Source organism: Mobula hypostoma, chromosome 1 (assembly GCF_963921235.1).
Source record: "Mobula hypostoma chromosome 1, sMobHyp1.1, whole genome shotgun sequence".
Lineage (NCBI taxonomy): Eukaryota > Metazoa > Chordata > Chondrichthyes > Myliobatiformes > Myliobatidae > Mobula > Mobula hypostoma.
This window is the reverse complement of record NC_086097.1, coordinates 65,794,232-65,813,620: the sequence shown is the minus strand read 5'-3', so window position 1 is coordinate 65,813,620 and position 19,389 is coordinate 65,794,232. Positions and strand designations below refer to the sequence as shown.

The 19,389-nt window shown below is 42.2% G+C and overlaps 1 protein-coding gene across 4 annotated transcripts in view; it reads right to left on the bottom strand.

The window, feature by feature from the left end:
• Positions 1 to 19,389, bottom strand: part of mipol1 (mirror-image polydactyly 1) — a 414,667-nt gene that overhangs the window by 226,006 nt on the left and 169,272 nt on the right. The window lies entirely within an intron of this gene.

Sequence of the window (19,389 nt, the reverse complement as noted above, 5' to 3'; positions counted from 1 at the left end):
TGAAATAATTATAGTTTTAAAGAGCTTTAGATGCATTTCCAAACTATCAAAGAACTATTCCGATCTGCATTGACTTTGGTAGAATTGGTAGGTGTGACTGGTGCATCCTTGCACCCATAGTAAGAAAATGCGGCAACAGATTACAGAACCATATCATAGAGAAATAGGTGAAGGATGAGGACACTTAAACCCTTCAGATTTGCGCTACCATTCCCATTCAAATCAATTGTGGCCTATTGTGTATCTTAATACTACATTTCCCTACTCTCCCCACACTCCTTGATGTACTTTGTGTCAGGAAATCCAACTCCTTCATAAAAATATTTAACAACTTGGTCTCTACAGCATTTTGTGGTAAAGAAAATTTCTTCTAATCTGAGTCTTTAGCATCTTACCCGTCATCCTGAGACTGTGATCCACAATTTAAGATTTCCCAGCAGGAGAAATACTCTCTCTCTAAATGCAGTTTGTCAAGCCATATTTGACATTTTTTTTGCATTTCAATGCAATTTCCTCTCATTCTTCTAAACTACATCGAATGCCGACTTGTTTGAACCAATCCTGCTTCAAATAACAGTGCCGCCATCACATGAATTAGTCTAGTGAACTTCCACTGCTCTTTCCCAGCAATGCAAAATTCACCCACTGCTCCTGGGGAACGAGATATCTGATGCAAGAACTGCAAATCCTTACATTTGAAAAGAGAAGAATGGCTGTGTCAGAGAAGGGCAAGTAAAAGGTCCTTTGTGATTTTTTTAAGTTCCTTGGAATAATTTAAAATTAAGCACTTTGTCATGCTTTTAATGTTTAATTATTTTAAAAAATAATTGGTTTGCATTTTTGTCATGAATTAGAAAAAACTTCTGATAGCATATTTATTTATTAAAATAGTATTGAATGTTTATGAATGTGACAAACAAAAATTAATTTTCCAACAGCCAGTTATGTTGATGGGCATTTTGAGATCAATGCAATTCTGTTGGCCAATTTTAGCCAAAAAGGCCATGCAATGCAGATGTCTCAATGGTCAGTTAAGGGCAGGACAGTTGAGGAACATTGCCCCTGGAGTTGATCAGCATGATTATGATGGGCTAAAGGGGCAATTTTTGAGTTGTCTGACTCCGAGTTACCCCAGGTAAGAATGAATTTAGTTGCTGGTGATTGGCGAGTTTAAGACTATTATGAATCAAGAAATCTAGTTTGGATTACCAAATAATTCCAACTCACTTTTGGCCAAAATTATAATCTCTTCCAGTCCTCTCTCTCTCTCTCTTGGCTGTGCAGCTGTTATTCTGCCCCTATCATTCCCAAATCCAGTCATACCATACTGAAGGCCCTATCTTTTGCTGTCAAGTTTCTAAACCCCTAAGACTTTCTATTTTTCTCTTAGCTTCTAAGGCAATCTTTAAAACTTGGCTTTTTGAATATGTACAGGCCATTCCTTGGTGTTGAACAGATTATATTTTTACAGGCACCCTTCAGTCAATTTTGCCTATTTTGCCTAAATATCAGAATCAAGTTTATCATCATTGACATACGTTGTGAAATTTGCTGTTTTGTGTCAGCAGTAGCGTACAAGACATAAAAAGTACTATGTTACAAAAAAAACACAAAATAAATAGTACAAAACAGGAATGGCTAAGTAATGTTCAGCAATCTGATAGTAGAGGGGAATAAGCTATTCCAAACATGTTGAGTATGTCTTCAGGCTCCTGTACCTCTTCCTCAGTGGTAATAATGAGTAGAGGGCAACTCCTTAATGATGGATGTCACCTTCCTGAGGCACTGGCTTTTGGAGATACAGTATAATAACAAGTGGCATTGAAAATGAAAAAGCATGATAGGAAGAAAAAAGTACTAGAAGTGAATGGAGAGAGGACACTAGTTCTACCATTCAGAATCAGAATCAGGTTTATTATCACCGGCAGGTGTCATGAAATTTGTTAACAGCAGCAGCAGTTCAATGCAATACATAATTATAGAAGAAGAAAAATAACAATAATAAGTAAATCAATTACAGTATATGTATATTGAATAGATTAAAAATCATGCAAAACAGAAAAAGTGAGGGAGTGTTCACGGGTTCAAAGTCCATTTAGGAATTGAATGGCAGAGGGGAAGAAGGTGTTTCTGAATCGCTGAGTGTGTGCCTTTGGGCTTCTGTACCTCATACCTGATGGTAACAGTGAGAAAAGGGCATGCCCTGGGTGCTGTGGTCCTTAATAATGGACTCTGTCTTTCTGAGACACTGATGTCCTGGGTACTTTTGTAGGCTAGTACCCAAGATAGAGTTGACTAAGTGCTCTCCACAGTACATCTGCAGAAGTTTTTGAGTGTTTTTGTTGACATACCAAATTTCTCCAAACTCCTAATGAAGTATAGCCGCTGACTTGCCTTCTTCATAACTGCATCAATATGTTGGGACCAGATTAGATCCTCAGAGACCTTGCCACCCAGGAACTTGAAATTGCTCACTCTCTCCACTTCTGATCCTTCTATGAGGATTGGTATGTGTTCCTTTGTCTTACCCTTCCTGAAGTCCACAATTAGCTCTTCTGTCTTACAGATGTTAAGTGCAAGGTTGTTGCTGTGACACCACTCCACCAGTCGGCATATCTCACTCCTGTATGCCCTCTTGTCTCCATCTGAGATTCTACCAACAGTGGTTGTATCATTAGCAAAATTATAGATGGCATTTGAGCTGTGCTTAGCCACACAGTCATGGATATAGAGAGAGTAGAGCAGTGGGCTAAGCACACACCCCTGAGGTGCACCACTGTTGATCGCCAGTGAGGAGGAGATGTTATCACCAATCCCCACAGATTGTGGTCTTCCGGTTAGGAAGTCAAGGGTCCAATTGCAGAGGGCGGTACAGAGGCCCAGGTTCTGTAACTTATAAATCAAAATTGTAGGAATGATGGTGTTAAATGCTGAGCTATAGTCAATGAACAGCATCCTGACATAGGCGTTTGTATTGTCCAGGTGGTCTAAGGCTGAGTGAAGAGCTATTGAGAATGCGTCTGTCGTTGACCTATTGTGGCAATAGGCAAATTGCAGTGGGCCCAGGTCCTTGCTGAGGCAGGAGTTCATTCTAGTCATGACCAACCTCTCAAAGCATTTCATCATTGTAGATGTGAGTGCTACCAGGCAATTAAAGCAGCTCACATTATACTTAATAACATTCTGGCAGCTTGGTTCTTTACGGAGGTGTCCAGATATCGGGCATTTGACCTAAACCCAAAAATTACTTTAACACGGGGGACAGCCCCATCTGACAGGTTCCTGTAAAGTGCCTTCAGCTGTATGCTCTGTTAATCGTGCTATATAAATGCAAGTTGCTGTTGTTGGTTATACTTTGTTACTTTGTGTATAGAAACATGCACTGAACAAATTGTTTGAAACTTATGTCTATAGAAAAACCATGTAATTCAAAAAAAAATTAACTGCAAATGAGCCCATTAGGACATCTTATGGATAGAACAGCATCATCAGAATCCACATTCTTTCTAATGCTATGTAATAAAGACATCTGTGGTAATCAAATGAATATTGTTAATCATTAATATGATCTTACCCCTGACATGAAATATCTGGACTAGGGTAGTGAAAGTTGTTCTCAGAATAGAAGACAAGATTGTTAGATGAAAAAGCACTGCTGAGAATGACATACCAACAAAAATAGTGTTGCAGTGAAGTCAATGTATCTGCAAAGGGAAGGGAGCAAAGACAGGGTAAAAACTATCCATCTAAAAATCAAGGATATAAATGTTCAAGACACAAATTTGCAAGAGCAGATTAACAAACAGCATTCTTAGTGCAGGTGAAGTTAAGTAATTATTTACTTGCCACATTACAGTTCCGAAGTCTTTGATGACTATAAATGAGATATAGATTGGGCAAAGATCCAGAAATGGATTATAATATTCAAAACTACAAATTGTCCATTATGGTAATAAAAACTGAAAAATGAGAGATTACAGAACTAAGGTGCAGCATTATCTGAGAGTTCAAGTGCATAATCTGCAAAAGACTAGTATGTAAGGTTGAACAAATTATTGGAAATGCTATCAGAATATGAACACCAATGAATGGAGGTTATGCTTCAGTTAGATAGTGTTCTGACGGGACGGCAGCTGGAGTGCTGTGTTGGTCTTGTATAAGTGCTGGAACTAGGGTTGCCAAGTTACATTCCTTTCTAACCAGTTGTAGCCAGTGTCAGGGGACTTTATTAGAATACAATATTCCTGACAGACATCAATGCAAATTCTATTGTGAGATCCACTTGTGCATTTATTGCAGGATCTATGGAGTCACCTGTTTGTTTAGGGGGTGGGAAGGAAATTGTACTAAATAACATAGAAAAGTTGTGGGAAAATAAGTAAATTACATAGCAAGTACTTCTCTCTGCATGAATGTCTCATTTAAATACAATTCAACAATGAGCTACTTAAATCAAAGAAAATTTGCAAGTTACCTTAAACCAAGTTACAATGTACACACTGCCCAAGATTTACATTGAAATGTTCCTTACTTTCCTTTCCTTGTGCCCTTAACTCCTGGTGGAGTTGTCGGGGCGCCATCATGCTTTGCAGTAGTCTGTTCCATCTGTCGCGGTTGTGGGGCAGAGCCTGGGTCACTGCAAATGTATTCCCTGTCCATTCTTTAATGTTGTCCGTCCATCTTTTCCTCTGTTTACCTCTCCTTCTTTTCCCCTCCACAGTTCCTTGTAGAACGGTCTTTGCAAGGCCATGTGGTCCAGGTATAAGATGCCCAAGATGTTGCCATAGCATCTCATTTCCAATGCCTGTATCTTCCTCTGTAGCTCTGCTGTGAGGGTCAATGTCTCACATGCGTACAGGAAGATGGAGAACACTAATGCACGCAGGAGTCTGATCTTGTACTTCATGGTGATGTTGCTGTCCCTCCATATTGTCTTGAGCTTGGATAGTGCAGTCATTGTCTGTGCGGTTCTTGCCAGGACTTCTGGTCTTGATCCTTCATCACTGATGATTGTCCCAAGGTACTTGAACTGCTGCACTGTCTTAAGTTTCTGACCATGGACTGAGATGTCTGTTGTGATGGCACCGCTGGCATTTGCCATGAGCTTGGTTTTCTCGGCACTTATTTCCATTCCAAACTTTGTGGAGGCTCTGTCAAGATGGCTGACCAGGTTGGCCAGTACGTCCTCTTTTCCTGCAAGTCCATCAATGTCGTCAGCAAATCTTAGGTTTGTGATTGTTGTGGCGTGGATGAAATCACCGGAGAGACAGAGTAGGTACAAAGCAGCTTCTTTATTCGACACAAGGTACAGCAGGCATCATACGGACAGAGACAATTTTGGTGGAAAGGTTTGCTAGCCCAATGTGGGCTCGATATTTATATGCTAAACACAAAGGGCAATCACTATTTACAAAGTTATAGACAATGCATAGACAATGCTTTCTTTTGAAGCTACATACAAAACATCACACCTTCTGACTTCATCCTTTCCTCCCGACGCCACCATGTCTGGGTTGGTACTCACAGCCTTTAGGAGTACAAGTCAAATCCACAATACATTTATTTGGTATTTTACGTGCTAACATAGAGGACAATTAATATTTATAAAGTATAGATAAGGCTGTCTTCGAAACTACCTGTGAACTTCACACTTCCATCTGCAGCATCTAGTTAGTATTCCGATATTCACAGCTTTTAGGAAATGCATTGTTGTGAACTCAATCCACAGTACTTTGTCAAACAGAAGACTGGTGGCCAAAGTCATTTGTGTAAATGAATCATTTACCCAAAAACTCACTCTAACAGTGATGTTGCTCCCTCCGATGCTGATTGTGCCCACATGATCTTCAAGGGCAACACTCATGATTCATTCCAGTAAGACGTTGAAGAGACTGGTGGAGAGGAGGCAGGCCTGACGGACCCCTACAGAGGTATGGAACCACTCCCCGATGGTGCCCTGAGCGAGCACTGCACTGGTTGCCTTGGCGTAAAGCTGATGGATTGTATGAATCAGCTTCTGCCCCATGTTGAATTTCTTCATGGTGGCCCATAAGGCATCCTGCCAGACTCTGTCAAACACCTTCCTGAAGCCTATGAAGACGTGGTAGAACTTTCTCTGGTGCTGAAGGTGTTTCTCACAAGGATGCGGAGGTTGAAAATCTGCTCAGTGGTGCTTCTGCCTTTACAGAAGATTGCTTGTTCCTCGACAATGATGTCTTCTGCCTGAGGTCTCAGTCTGTTCAAGATGATTCTGAGCATTACCTTGCTTACATGGCTGATCAAACTGATGGTACAGTACTTCTGGGAAAGTTGGAGATTGCTTTTCTTGATCAGCAACTGATCAGCAACTGAGTCCAAGGTGTCGGCCATTCACCTGTCCGCCAGATCTTATTGCAGATGGTGATAAGCATGTTTATTGTGGCCTCTCCTCCATGTTTCAGTAGTTCAGCAGGGATGTCGTTAACTCTTGCTGACTTCCCGCATTTCAGTGATCTTATTGCGACTTCAACTTCTTCACGCATGATTGGATAGTCACCTCTGCCAAGGTGGGCAGAGACGCACAAGATGAGTGGGCGGATCTCATCGGCCCCTCATGCAATTACACCTCCAGATGGGACTACGCCTGCTGGAATTTGCCAGTGATAACAACACGGTACTGTCAAACACACTTGGAGAGCACAAAGTATCCTGAAGATGGACCTGGCATGCCCCCAATGGTTAACATCACCAGATTGACTACATCCTGGTGCAAAGACAGCACAAATCTGGTGTGAACAGACCGAAGACCAGAACATTCCCAGGAGCAGACATGGGCAGTGACCATGACCTTGTCACGAGGAACATCATAGTGCACTTGAAGAGAATCAACAAGCCAAAAAACAGCCAGCTGAGATTCGACCTTGAAAAACTGAAAGACCCCGTCATCCCTGAAGAATTTCAGGCAGCAATTGGAGGGAAGTTTGCACCAATACTCCTCTTTGATGAAGACCTGGAGACCACCACAAATAACTTTAACGCAGTGATGACGGGAACAGCAAGCAAGATTCTGGGGAAAAGCCGCTGCAAGTCTAAACCATGGGTTACTAACAAGATACTGGATATGTGTGACACAAGAAGGAAATTAAAGAAAGATAAAAACACAGCAGAGGGAAGAACAGAATACAGGAAAATCAACAAGGAAATCAGGAGGGAAATGAAGGAAGCAAAGCAAAGATGGATAGCCGAACAATGTGCAGACACTGAAGATAGCCCCTCCAACAACAACACAAAGAAGGCATTCCAACTGGTGAAAAGAAAAACAAGCCTAAGTGAACACTATCCAATTGAAATTTTGGCAATGGTTAATAAAGAAATCCAGAAACAGTTGAAAGTTCCAAAATATTTTTAAAAAGGCATCAGTATTATCTTTGATTTAACTTGAAAATAACGTTTTATTTCTGGCATGATTACAAGTAACATGTTTACCTTTAAAGCAAAACTTTATAAGAAGGTTTATTGTATTTTAGTTTTTGAACCTTGTAAACTTCCAGGAGGGATTTTGGAAACATATTCTTGATTGACTCAGCAACCAGCTTCTCCTTATATTGTACTTCCAGCATAGTAAAACATCCTAAGATGTATCATAATAACATTAACATTTGATAACGAGCAACAAGCTTGCTTAAAGTAGTATGTTTTGAAGCATTGAAAAAGTGAAGAGAAGTAGAGGTCCAATTCAGGGAAGAAATTTCTGATTTTAGAAACCTGGAAATTGCAGGCAGAGTCAATAATAATGGAAAGATTATACCCAAAGTACTTGAGAGAGTGCTGCCCTAAATGCCAGCAGCATAATAGGCATTTGATTGATTAATTGACTTGAGAGAGTGGATGGGTGTGAGCAAATGTTACTTAACCAGGAACCACTGTCGGATACTAGGTGAAAAGGATATGGAGAGACTTTGAACACAAAGAGCAGAATTTTGGATTATTTAAAGGCTTATTTAGAGAACAGTGCAAAAAAGTCTGGCCAGGTATGCATTAGAAAAGTAAAACCTGGAGAAACAAATAAATAAATGAGGACTTCATAGCACTGGGGTCCCCAGCCTATTTTGCACCGCGGACCGGTTTAATATTGACAATATTCTTGCGGATTGGCCGACGGGGTGCGGGGGGTGTTCAAGTAGGGTTGCAATTTTCTCGCTCCCAAATAAGGGACAAAAGTAGCAGTCAAATACGGGACACTTGTGTTTACCCTGAGAAAGACTACCATGACCATGAAGCCTTGCACGGGCACCTGAGTGCGCATGCGTGATGTGCGCATACGTGACGTGCGTGTATGTGCCGATTTTTTTCTACAAATCGGTTTTGGCCTAATCTTCCCGATTCTGTTAGGTGAAACTACACTGTACATACACTATTTCTAATTTATATAGGCTGTGTATTTATCGTATCATTCCTGCTTTTACTATATGTTAGTGTTATTTTAGGTTTTAATATAGAAACATAGAAAATAGGTGCAGGAGTAGGCCATTCAGCCCTTCGAGCCTGCACCGCCATTCAGTACGATCACGGCTGATCATCCAACTCAGAACCCTATACCTCCCTTCTCTCCATACCCCCTGATCCCTTTAGCCACAAGGGCCTTATCTAACTCCCTCTTAAATATAGCCAATGAACTGGCCTCAACTGTTTCCTGTGGCAGAGAATTCCATTCTCTGTGTGAAGAAGTTTTTCCTCATCTCTGTCCTAAAAGGCTTCCCCTTTATCCTCAAACTGTGACCCCTCGTTCTGGACTTCCCCAACATCGGCAACAATCTTCCTGCATCTAGCCTGTCCAATCCCTTTAGAATTTTATATGTTTCAATCAGATCCCCACTCAATCTTCTAAATTCCAGAGAGTATAAGCCTAGTCGATCCAGTCTTTCGTCATATGAAAGTCCTGCCATCCCAGGAATCAATCTGGTGAATTTTGTACCCCTCTATGGCAAGAATGTCTTTCCTCAGATTAGGGGACCAAAACTGCACACAATACTCTAGGTGTGGTCTCACCAAGGCCTTGTATAACTGCAGTAGTACCTCCCTGCTCCTGTACTCGAATCCTCTTGCTATGAATGCCAGCATACCATTAGCCTTTTTCACCGCCTGCTGTACCTGCATGCCCACTTTCAACGACTGGTGTACAATGACACCCAGGTCTCGTTGCACCTCCCCTTTTCCTAATCGGCCACCATTCAGATAATAATCTGTTTTCCTGTTCTTGCCACCAAAGTAGATAACTTCACATTTATCCACATTAAATTGCATCTGCCATGAATTTGCCCACTCACCTAACCTATCCAAGTCACCCTGCATCCTCTGAGCATCCTCCTCACAGCTAACACTGCCGCCGAGTTTCGTGTCATCCGCAAACTTGGAGATGCTGCATTTAATTCCCTCGTCTAAATCATTAATATATATTGTAAACAACTGGGGCCCCAGCACTGAGCCTTGCGGTACCCCACTAGTCACTGCCTGCCATTCTGAAAAGGTCCCGTTTATTCCCACTCTTTGCTTCCTGTCTGCCAATCAATTCTCTATCCACATCAATTCCATACTCCAATACCGTGTGCTTTAAGTTTGCACACTAATCTCCTGTGTGGGACCTTGTCAAAACCAAGGTTTTATGTGCTATTTGGTATGACTTGGTAGGTTATTTCAAGTTCAACAGTGCGTGACAGGGAATGAGGAAAGGTGCAGCTGACTCATATCGTTTCAAAATCATAACGTTCCCTTGCGGCCCGGTAGCACATGCTTTGTGGCCCGGTGGTTGGGGACCACTGTCATAGCTGACTAAGGAATGAACAAAGGTGACAATGTAGAATTGGAAAAAGCTGATCCTAATAACTGTCGGTGCTGTGCAATTGCTCAGCAAAAGGAGGTGTAAGGCGCTCCTTCTGTCCGATAGCCTACAGGTCACCCTTGGGCAAGGTGTAGTACCTGTTTAGCCTCCCAATCAGGGTCATGTGAAGCGATGGTTTGCAGGTGGTGAATGGTTTTACAAACAGATTCTACAATTGGAATTTATGGTTGTAAAACTAAAAACACTGGGCAGATGAATCTGCTGATCAATGGCCAGGGTTACCCGTCCAGTATGGACACTGCAACTGAAGAAGGCAATGGGAAACCACTTCAGTATTCCTCCCTTGTAAAATCATAAACTCAAATCAACTACAGTCTCAGCTCAAAGATGTGAATGGAGCCTTCACCGAAGGAGCCTCATCTGGTACAGGATCTCATGTGCCACAGGTGAACCTCGACCGTTATCCAGCGACTGTCGGCAGATTTAAAGCAAATAAGATCAGACTAGCAACCTGGAATGTAAGAACCCTTAAACAACCTGGTAAACTAGACAACATCAAACAGCGAATCTAGGGCATGTGCAAGATGAGGTGGAAAGGAGCTGGTAAAACAAGCTCAGAGGGATATACCATCATTTACTCAGGAGGAGAAATACATGAACAAGGTGTTGGAATTATGTTAGATGAAGAACATGCAAAATACAAGCGCTTGTAAATAAAAGGCTATTGGACAACATCAGATCGAATGTTACCTATGAAACTACATGCAAAACCTTTTGACATTAACATCATTCAAGTTTATGCCCCAACAGCAGACAGCAGTGAAGAAAGCATCAATTTTATGACAGACTCGAAACGGCATTAAGACAATGTAAAAGTTCAGAAAATACCATTATTCAAGGTGACTTCAACGCAAAAGTAGGCAAGACCAGGGACAAGGACAATATTGGGTATTACGGCATAGGTGAGAGAAATGAGAGAGGTGAACAACTAGCTACATGGGTCACAGAAAAAGATTATATAATTCGTAATACCGTCTTCAAGCAACACCTGAGAAAACTATGGACATGGAAGAACCCAGGGGATAACACCAGAAACCAGATTGATTACGTGCTTATAAGGAGAAGGTATAGAAATGCTCTGAAATCATGCAAAACATATCCGGGTGCAGACTGCTACAGTGATCATGTACCAATAATCAGCGTGATGTACCTGAGACTCAGAAAGCTTAAAAGACCAAGAGTAGAGTCAAAGCTGAATTTGGGACTTTTGAGAAAAAACAGTGACATCAAAAGTGAATTCCAAATAACAGTGAAGAACAAATTCCAGGCTCTCCAAAACATCACTATTATAGAGCAGCAATGGGAAAACCTCAGAGAAAGGATAACACAAGCAGTACAAGAGGTGATACCCAAACAACAGAAAAAAGCTAAAAAGAAATGGATGACAGAAGAAATTCTGAATCTTATGGAACAAAGAAGAAAATGTAACGAAAATGAAAAAGCCTACGTATCCTTGTATGCCCAGATAACAACCAAGTGCACGGAAGCAAATCAAAAGTGGCTTAAGGACAAATGTGAGTTAATAGAACAACTGCAGAAGACCAACATCAGCAAATGTATGCACGACGAGATCAAAGAGGTCACAAATCGGAAGAAAAGTGGGGCAACAACAGGATGTATAAAAGCAAAAGACGGCTCTACAATTATGGAAAAAGGAAAAGTAGTGCAAAGATAGTCAGAATACATCAAAGACCTATATGGCGACAAAGACCGAGAGGACAACTTTGATATCGGCAACAACAATGAGGGCCCAGCAATACTGAAAGAAGAAGTGGAACATGTTATGAAAAAAGGGGAAATCATCAGGACCAGATAACATTCCGGTTGAACTATATGAAGCGCTAGAAGATTTTGGTGTAGAGAAATTAACAATCTTATTGAATAGAATATACAACAGAGGCAAAGTACCAGAAGATCTTTTAAAGACAGTATTCATTGCACTGCCAAAGAAACCAGGTGCAACAGAGTGTGGACAACACAGAATAATTAGTTTAATGAGCCACCTCATAAAAATTCTACTTAGAATCATCATGCTCAGAATAAGAAACAAAATTAAACCAGAGATCAGTGAAGAACAGTGCGGCTTTGTCGAAGGCAAGGAAACATCAAATGCCACTTATATTCTCAGGAATATTATCGAAAGGTCAATAGAAGTACAAGACCTATACTTCTGTTTCATTGACTACACAAAAGTCTTGGTGTGAAACACCAAGTCATCATGAAAATACTTAAAGATATTAATATCGACGGAAAAGATCTAAGAATAATCAGGAATCTCTACTGGCAACAAAGTGCAGTCATGCGGATAGACAATGAGATTGGTGAATATCAGCCAATAAGGCGAGGAGTCAGACAGGATTGTGTTCTATCACCAGACCTGTTCTCCCCGTACAGTGAAAACATTATGAGAACCAGACAAGACTTACCTGGAATAAGTATAGTAGGATACAATATCAACAACCTCTGCTATGCGGATGATACAGTACTGATAGCAAACAGTGAAGTAAATTTACAGAAACCAGTACAGGTGTCCCCCGCTTTTCCAACGTTCGCTTTACGAAACCTCACTGTTATGAAAGACCTACATTAGTACCCTATTTTCGCTTTCAGAAGGTGTTTTCACTGTTACGAAAAAAAATTCAGAGCGTTATAAAAAATCAGCGCGCGATAAAAGGCAGCGCGCCCCGAGCAGCCGCTCTCCCCCGGATTCTCGCCAACATTGCTTAACCACGAGCCTGTGAGCAGCCGTTTGCAAGATGAGGTTCTATGGTATCGGAAAAGCCTGAAAGAGCTCGTAAGGGTGTTACAATTACAGTAAAACTAGACATAATTAAGCGTTTTGATCGTGGTGAATGAAGTAAGGACAACGTGAGTTTGGCTTGCGGAAGCTGACGAAGATGATGTTGAAGAGGTTTTGGCATCCCATCACCAAGAACTGACAGATGAAGAGCTGGTGCAATTGGAAGAAAAAAGGATACCAATCGAAACCGAATGAGTAATGATAAAGTACGACTTTAATTTTGAAAGGGTATGTCGGTTTAGGGGATATTTGCAGGATGGTTTGAGTCCTTATTAAAGAACTGTGTGATAGAAAAATACGCGAGGCTCAGCAGTCAAGGAAGCCTTCCATGTCAGCCACAGTAGACGACGAACCTCGACCTTCGACATCGAGGCGGGCAGTCATAGGAGAAGATGAGCTGCCTGCTCTAATGGAAACAGGCGAGGAGATGATACCCCAGTGTCCCACCACCCCAACCCCCAGGCCACGGACAGATAACGATTCGCAGAGAATGCAAAGGTAGCCAGGAGGCACACAGCACATCTTTAAGAAAAAAGCCGAAATAAACATGCTAATTAATTAGGTGCCGCTGACACGTAATTGTCAGCCCAGATCAGAGACGACGCAATCGGAAATTGGCACTGATCTGGGCCAACAATTATGGGCAGCACCTAATTAATTAGCATGTTTGTTTCGGCTTTTTTCTTAAAGATGTGCTGTGTACCTCCAGGCTACCGCTGGACTCCTGTGTTCTTCGCGGCAATGTATCGCTCAGCGGCCTGGAGGGTGGGGGGGCCACTGCACCACCCAAACTCCAACGACTCAGTCTAACACACCATCATCAGTGTGCTCGGTGCTGAATCAATTCCGTTAAGTGATACTACACTGTACATACATTATTTCTACTTTATATAGGCTGTGTATTTTTACGTGTTATTTGGTATGATTTGGCAGCTTCATAGCTTAAAGGTTACTGAAGAGCGCTTGCGCATGTTTTTGCCTACAGTGCTTGCGTGAGATTTTCTGCCGACGGCGCTCGTGTGAGACTTTCGCTCCGGAGAACAGTTCAGTAATGATTGTGGAAAAGTATTTCTACTTTATATAGGCTGTGTATTTATCATATCATTCCTGCTTTTACTATATGTTACTGTTATTTTATGTTTTATGTGTTATTTGGCATGATTTGGTAGGTTATTTTTGGGTCTGCGAATGCTCACAAAATTTTCCCATATAAATAAATGGTAATTGCTTCTTCGCTTTACGACATTTCGGCTTACGAACTGTTTCATAGGAACGCTCTACATTCGGATGGCGGGGGAAACCTGTATCTACCATCAACACAGAGAGCAAAAGACTTGGCCTAACCTTAAACAAAAAGAAAACTGAAGTAATGGTAATATCAAAGAAACCTGATATCCCAAACTGTAGGATCATATTGGGAAATGAAATCCTGAAACAAGTTCACAACTTCAAGTACCTTGGATCATGGGTAACATCTGATGGCAAATGCAAAACAGACATAAAAGCAAGAATAGCGATGGCAAGAACAGAATTTACAGAAATGAGAAACATCCTAATGAACAAGAAAAAAGCAATTGACATCCACCTGAGAACTCTCAGCTGCTACATTCTTCCTATATTGATGTATGGTTGCGAGAGATGGACCATCACAAATGCAATGGAAAAAAGAATCAATGCAGCAGAGATGTGGTTCCTCAGAAGAATGCTATGCATATCATATATGGACAGGATAACCAACGAAGGAGTTCCACAGAGAACAAAAACAAAACGTACATTACTTAAAAAAATCAGAAAATAGCAATCTTTGGACACATCATGCAAAGAGAGACATTAGAACATTTAGTTACAACTGGAAAGCTGGAAGGAAAAAGAAGCAGAGGCAGACAGAGAATGAAAATGATAGATGGAATAACATCATGGTTAGAAACAGGGGAGGCAACAACTAAAATTCGGAGGGTCAGGGACCGTTATGGATGGAGAGACATGATCAACCATGCCGAGTGGCAAGGCACCTGAATGAATGAATAAGTGTCTTGAGATGTTCACCTCTAGCGCGGTATCAAGGTGACATACAATCTGATCAAGTCTAAATGAGCTAGTGAGAGCAGCGGAAATCAGAAAACTGAAGCATGAGAAGACATAGTTCACTCAGGTCAGCCAGTGCAGAGTACCCCTGTGGTCATCCCCCTCAAAAGCAGGAATACCACTTTAGATACTGTTGGGAGGTGATGACGTCACAGAGGAAAGTCACAGACTCCCGAATGCCAGGGTCCAGGACACCTCAGGTCGAGTTCTCAGCATTCTTAAGTGGGAGGGTGAGCAGCCAGAGGTCATGATCCACGTAGGTACCAATGGCATAGGTAGGAAGAGTGATGAAGTTCTGCAAAGTGAGTTCAGGGAGTTAGTGCTAAGTTAAAATTCAGGACTTTCAGGATTGTGACTTCAGAACTTCTACAAGTGCCATGTGCTAGTGAGGCCAGAATTAGGAAGATCATACAGTTTAACACATGACTGAGGAGTTGGTGTAGAAGAGAGGGGATCATATTTTTGGATCATAGGGCTCTCCTCTACAGAAGGTAGGATCTGTACAGAAGAGAAAGTTTGCACCTGAACTGGAGGGGAAGTAATATCCTAGCTCAGCGGTCCCCAACCACCGGGCCGCAAAGCATGTGCTACTGGGCCGCGAGGAAACTATATGATTTGGTGATATGAGACAGCTGCACCTTCCTTCATTCCCTGTCACGTCCCCTGTTGAGCTTGAACATACGTGAGGTCATTACCCGCGCATCATCCATATCAGCGCGGGAAGGAGATTAGCTCCTCAAGCTTGCAAATGACGGCAGGTTGAAAAGTATGTTTGGCATAACATCTCCGCCGGCATTCTGGATCAAAGTCCTAAATATCCTGAGATAGCCACGAAAGCACTGAAAACGTTGCTTCCATTTCCAACATATCTCTGCAATGAATGCAACGAAATCTAATCTGCGGAATAGACTGGGCATAAGGAACCCCCTTTGAGTATTGCTGTCTCCCATCACCCTTCGATAGGACCGTCTTGTTGCAGGGAAACAAGCCCAGGGCTCCCACTGATTCAGCGATATTGGTGTGTTGCAATGATTTTATATGTTCATACGGGGAAAATATGTGCTGTGTGTTTAATATCCAAACATTACTTAAAATGTTATGGCGCTATTGACTTATAAGTGACTTATATGACCATATAACAATTACAGCACAGAAACAGGCCATCTCGACCCTTCTAGTCCGTGCCGAACGCTACTCTCACCCAGTCCCACCGACCTGCACTCAGCCCATAACCCTCCATTCCTTTCCTGTCCATATACCCATCCAATTTTTCTTTAAATGATAATATTGAACCTGCCTCCACCACTTCTACTGGAAGTTCGTTCAACACTTACTTCAAGCTCCCCTGATAATTGACTTATCACTGTATTCATGCGAGGAAAATATGTGCTGTGAGTTTAATATTAAATTCGTTAGATAAACCCTTTTAGAAACGAAATTGTGTGTATTAGCCACTTATCACCTATATTCTGGTCGTGATTAACACCCCAACCCCCCCCGAACAGAATCGCGAAAAACGATTTGTGAAAAAATCCGCACGTTCACGCATGCGCACTGGTGCCCGCGCAAGGCTTCATGGTCATTGTAGTCTTTCTCGGGTAAACAATGCATTTGACTGCTACTGTTGTCTGTTGGCAACCCTACCCCCTCCCGGTCGCCGGGCAGCAAGAGTATTTTAATATTAAACAGGTCCGCAGTACAAAAAAGGTTGGGGACCCCTGTCCTAGCTGGAAGGTTTGCTAGTTTTGCACGGGTGGCGGGGGGAGGTGTTATGCTAGAGTTCTAGGGGATGGGAACCAAAGTGTCAGAAGCGATAGTGGAGAGGTTGTGGAGACAGATGTTGTTGAGACCTCAGACAAAGTCAGGAATCAAAAGGTGTGACTAATGTCCTGAGCTGTGTATATATTTCAATGCAAGGAGTATTGTAGGAAAGGCAGATGAGCTCAGGGAATTCTGAAATTATAGCCATTAGTGAGACGTGGTTGCAGGAGGGGCAGGACTGGCAGCTAAATATTTGGGGTTCCGTTATTTTTGGCGCGACAGAGTGGGGAGGATGAAACGTGGAGGGGTTATTAATCAGAAAAAATGTCACGGCAGTGGTCAGTCAGGACAGATGGGAGAACTTGCCTAGTGAGGCTTCATGGGCGGGACTAAGTAAAAAGAAAGGTATTACTATATGGCTATGTGGCTATGTTATAGACCACCCAACAGTCCGCGAGATTTAAAGGAACAAATTTGTAAAAAGATCGCAGACTGCTGCAAGAAACAGAAGGTTGTTATAGTAGATGATTTTAACTTTCCACATATTGACTGGGACTTCCATTCTGTAAAATGACAAGATGTGATAGTTTGTGTCAGATGTATTCAGGAAAGTTTCCTTAATCAGATCATAGAGGTCCCAAGGAGAGAGTGTGCGATACTTCATCTGCTATTAGAGAATGAGGCAGGACAGGTGACAGAAGTTTGTGATGGGGAACACTTTGCATCTAGTGATCATAATACCATTAGTTTCAAACTAAATATGGAAAAAGATAGGTCAAGTTTGCAGGTAGAGTTTCTCAATTGGAGCAAGGCCAATTCTGATGTTATCAGAAAGGACCTGGCAAGTGTGGACTGGGACAGGCTATTTTCTGGCAGATGTGTACTTGGTAAGTGGAAGGACTTCAAAAGTGAAACTTTGAGAGTACAAAGCGTGTGTGTGCCAGTCAGATTAAAATGTAAATATGACAGGTTTAGGGACCCTTCGTTTTCAAGAGCGATTGAGGCATGGTTAAAAAAAAGGTTTAGGCAGGTACGAACAAATGAGAGACTTATGGAGTATAAGAAATATAAGAGAACACTAAAGAAAGAAATCATGAGGACTAAAATAAGGCATGAGGTTGCCCTACCAGTCGAGGTGAAGGTGCAGACACAGTGGACCGAAGGGCCTGTTCATGCAGTTAAATATTCTATGTTCTAATATTGTCTGACAGTACTGAAGGATTATGAGAAAGATGCCTACTATTCAGAGGTGATGGTGGGGTTAGGAGAGGTGATGCTGACTAAGAACTGGTTTATAATAACGATGTATGTGTGGGCACGTGGCCAAGTGGTTAAGGCATTGGACTAGCGACCTGTAGGTCGTGAGTTCGAGCCCCAGCCCAAGCAACGTGTTGTGTTCCTGAGCAAGGCACTTAATCACACATTGCTCTGCGACGACACTGGTGCCAAGCTGTATGGGTCCTAATGCCCTTCCCTTGGACAACATTGGTGTCGTGGAGAGGGGAGACTTGCAGCATGGGGAACTGCTGGTCTTCCATACAACCTTTCCCAGGCCTGCGCCCTGGAGAGTGAAGACTTTCCAGGCACAGATCCATGGTCTCGCAAGACTAACGGATGCCTTTACTTTATATGTGGAAATAGAAACATTTTCAAATGTTGTTGCTTAAGTACAGCATGAAGTTGTGAAATAGAAAATGCAATGATTAATGTTTGAGGGGAATCAGAGAAAAGGGTGCAGGGTAAAAAGAGAACCAGAATCCCCTGACACAGGATAGAACTGGACAGAAAGGAATATAACTCAGTAAGCCTAGATGAGCTCTTGTACCAAGAGACTAATACTGTACACATTACTCCAGTTGCAGTCCCAAAACGCTATATAATTGAAGATTAACCTCCATACTTCAGTATTCATTTTCTACATATTCTGACAGCATTCCCATTTCATTTGTTCCACTGTTGCCAATCATAACTCCAATATATGAGCCTCCCTCCAACCTCACCTGTTACCACAACCCTCTGTCTGAACTAGAATGGTTGCAGATAGGATTTATGTCCACTCTTTTGTCTTCCCAACCATTGAGCACATCTACATGAAACACTGTCATAGGAAAGCAGCATCCATCATTAAAGATCCTCACCACCCAGGCCATGCTCTTTTCTCGCTGCTGCCATCAGGTAGAAGATATAAGAGCTTCAGGACTCGCACCACCAGGTTCAAGAACAATAATTACCCCTCAAACATCAGGCTCTTGAACCAGAAGGGATAACTACATTCATCTATTGAGTTGTTCCCACACCAAAGGTCTCATTTTACGGACTCTATCTTGTTACTTCATGCTCTTGTAATTTATTGCTATTTATTGATATTTGTGTTTGCACAGTTTGTTGTCTTCTATGCTCCACTTGTTGTTTTATTGATCCTGTTTATAGTCACTATTCCACAGATTTGCTGAGTATGCCTGAGGGACAGAGGGACAGAGGGACAAAAAGGAGAGTGAGAGAAAGAATGTGTGTATATAAACGGATGGGGTACGAGGGGGAGGTGAGGCATTAGCGGAAGTTAGAGAAGTCAATGTTCATGCCATCAGGTTGGAGGCTACCCAGATGGAATATAAGGTGTTGTTCCTCCAACCTGAGTGTGGCTTCATCTTTACAGTCGAGGAGGCCGTGGATAGACATGTCAGAATGGGAATTGGATGTGGAATCAAAAACGCATTTCTCCCTGTGTCCCTCTGACTATACCGCTTGCCCATCCTCTGGGTTTTTCACCCCCCCTCCCCCTTTTCCTTCTCCCTGGGCCTCCTGTCCCATGATCCTCTCATATCCCTTTTGCCAATCACCTGTCCAGCTCTTGGCTCCATCCCTC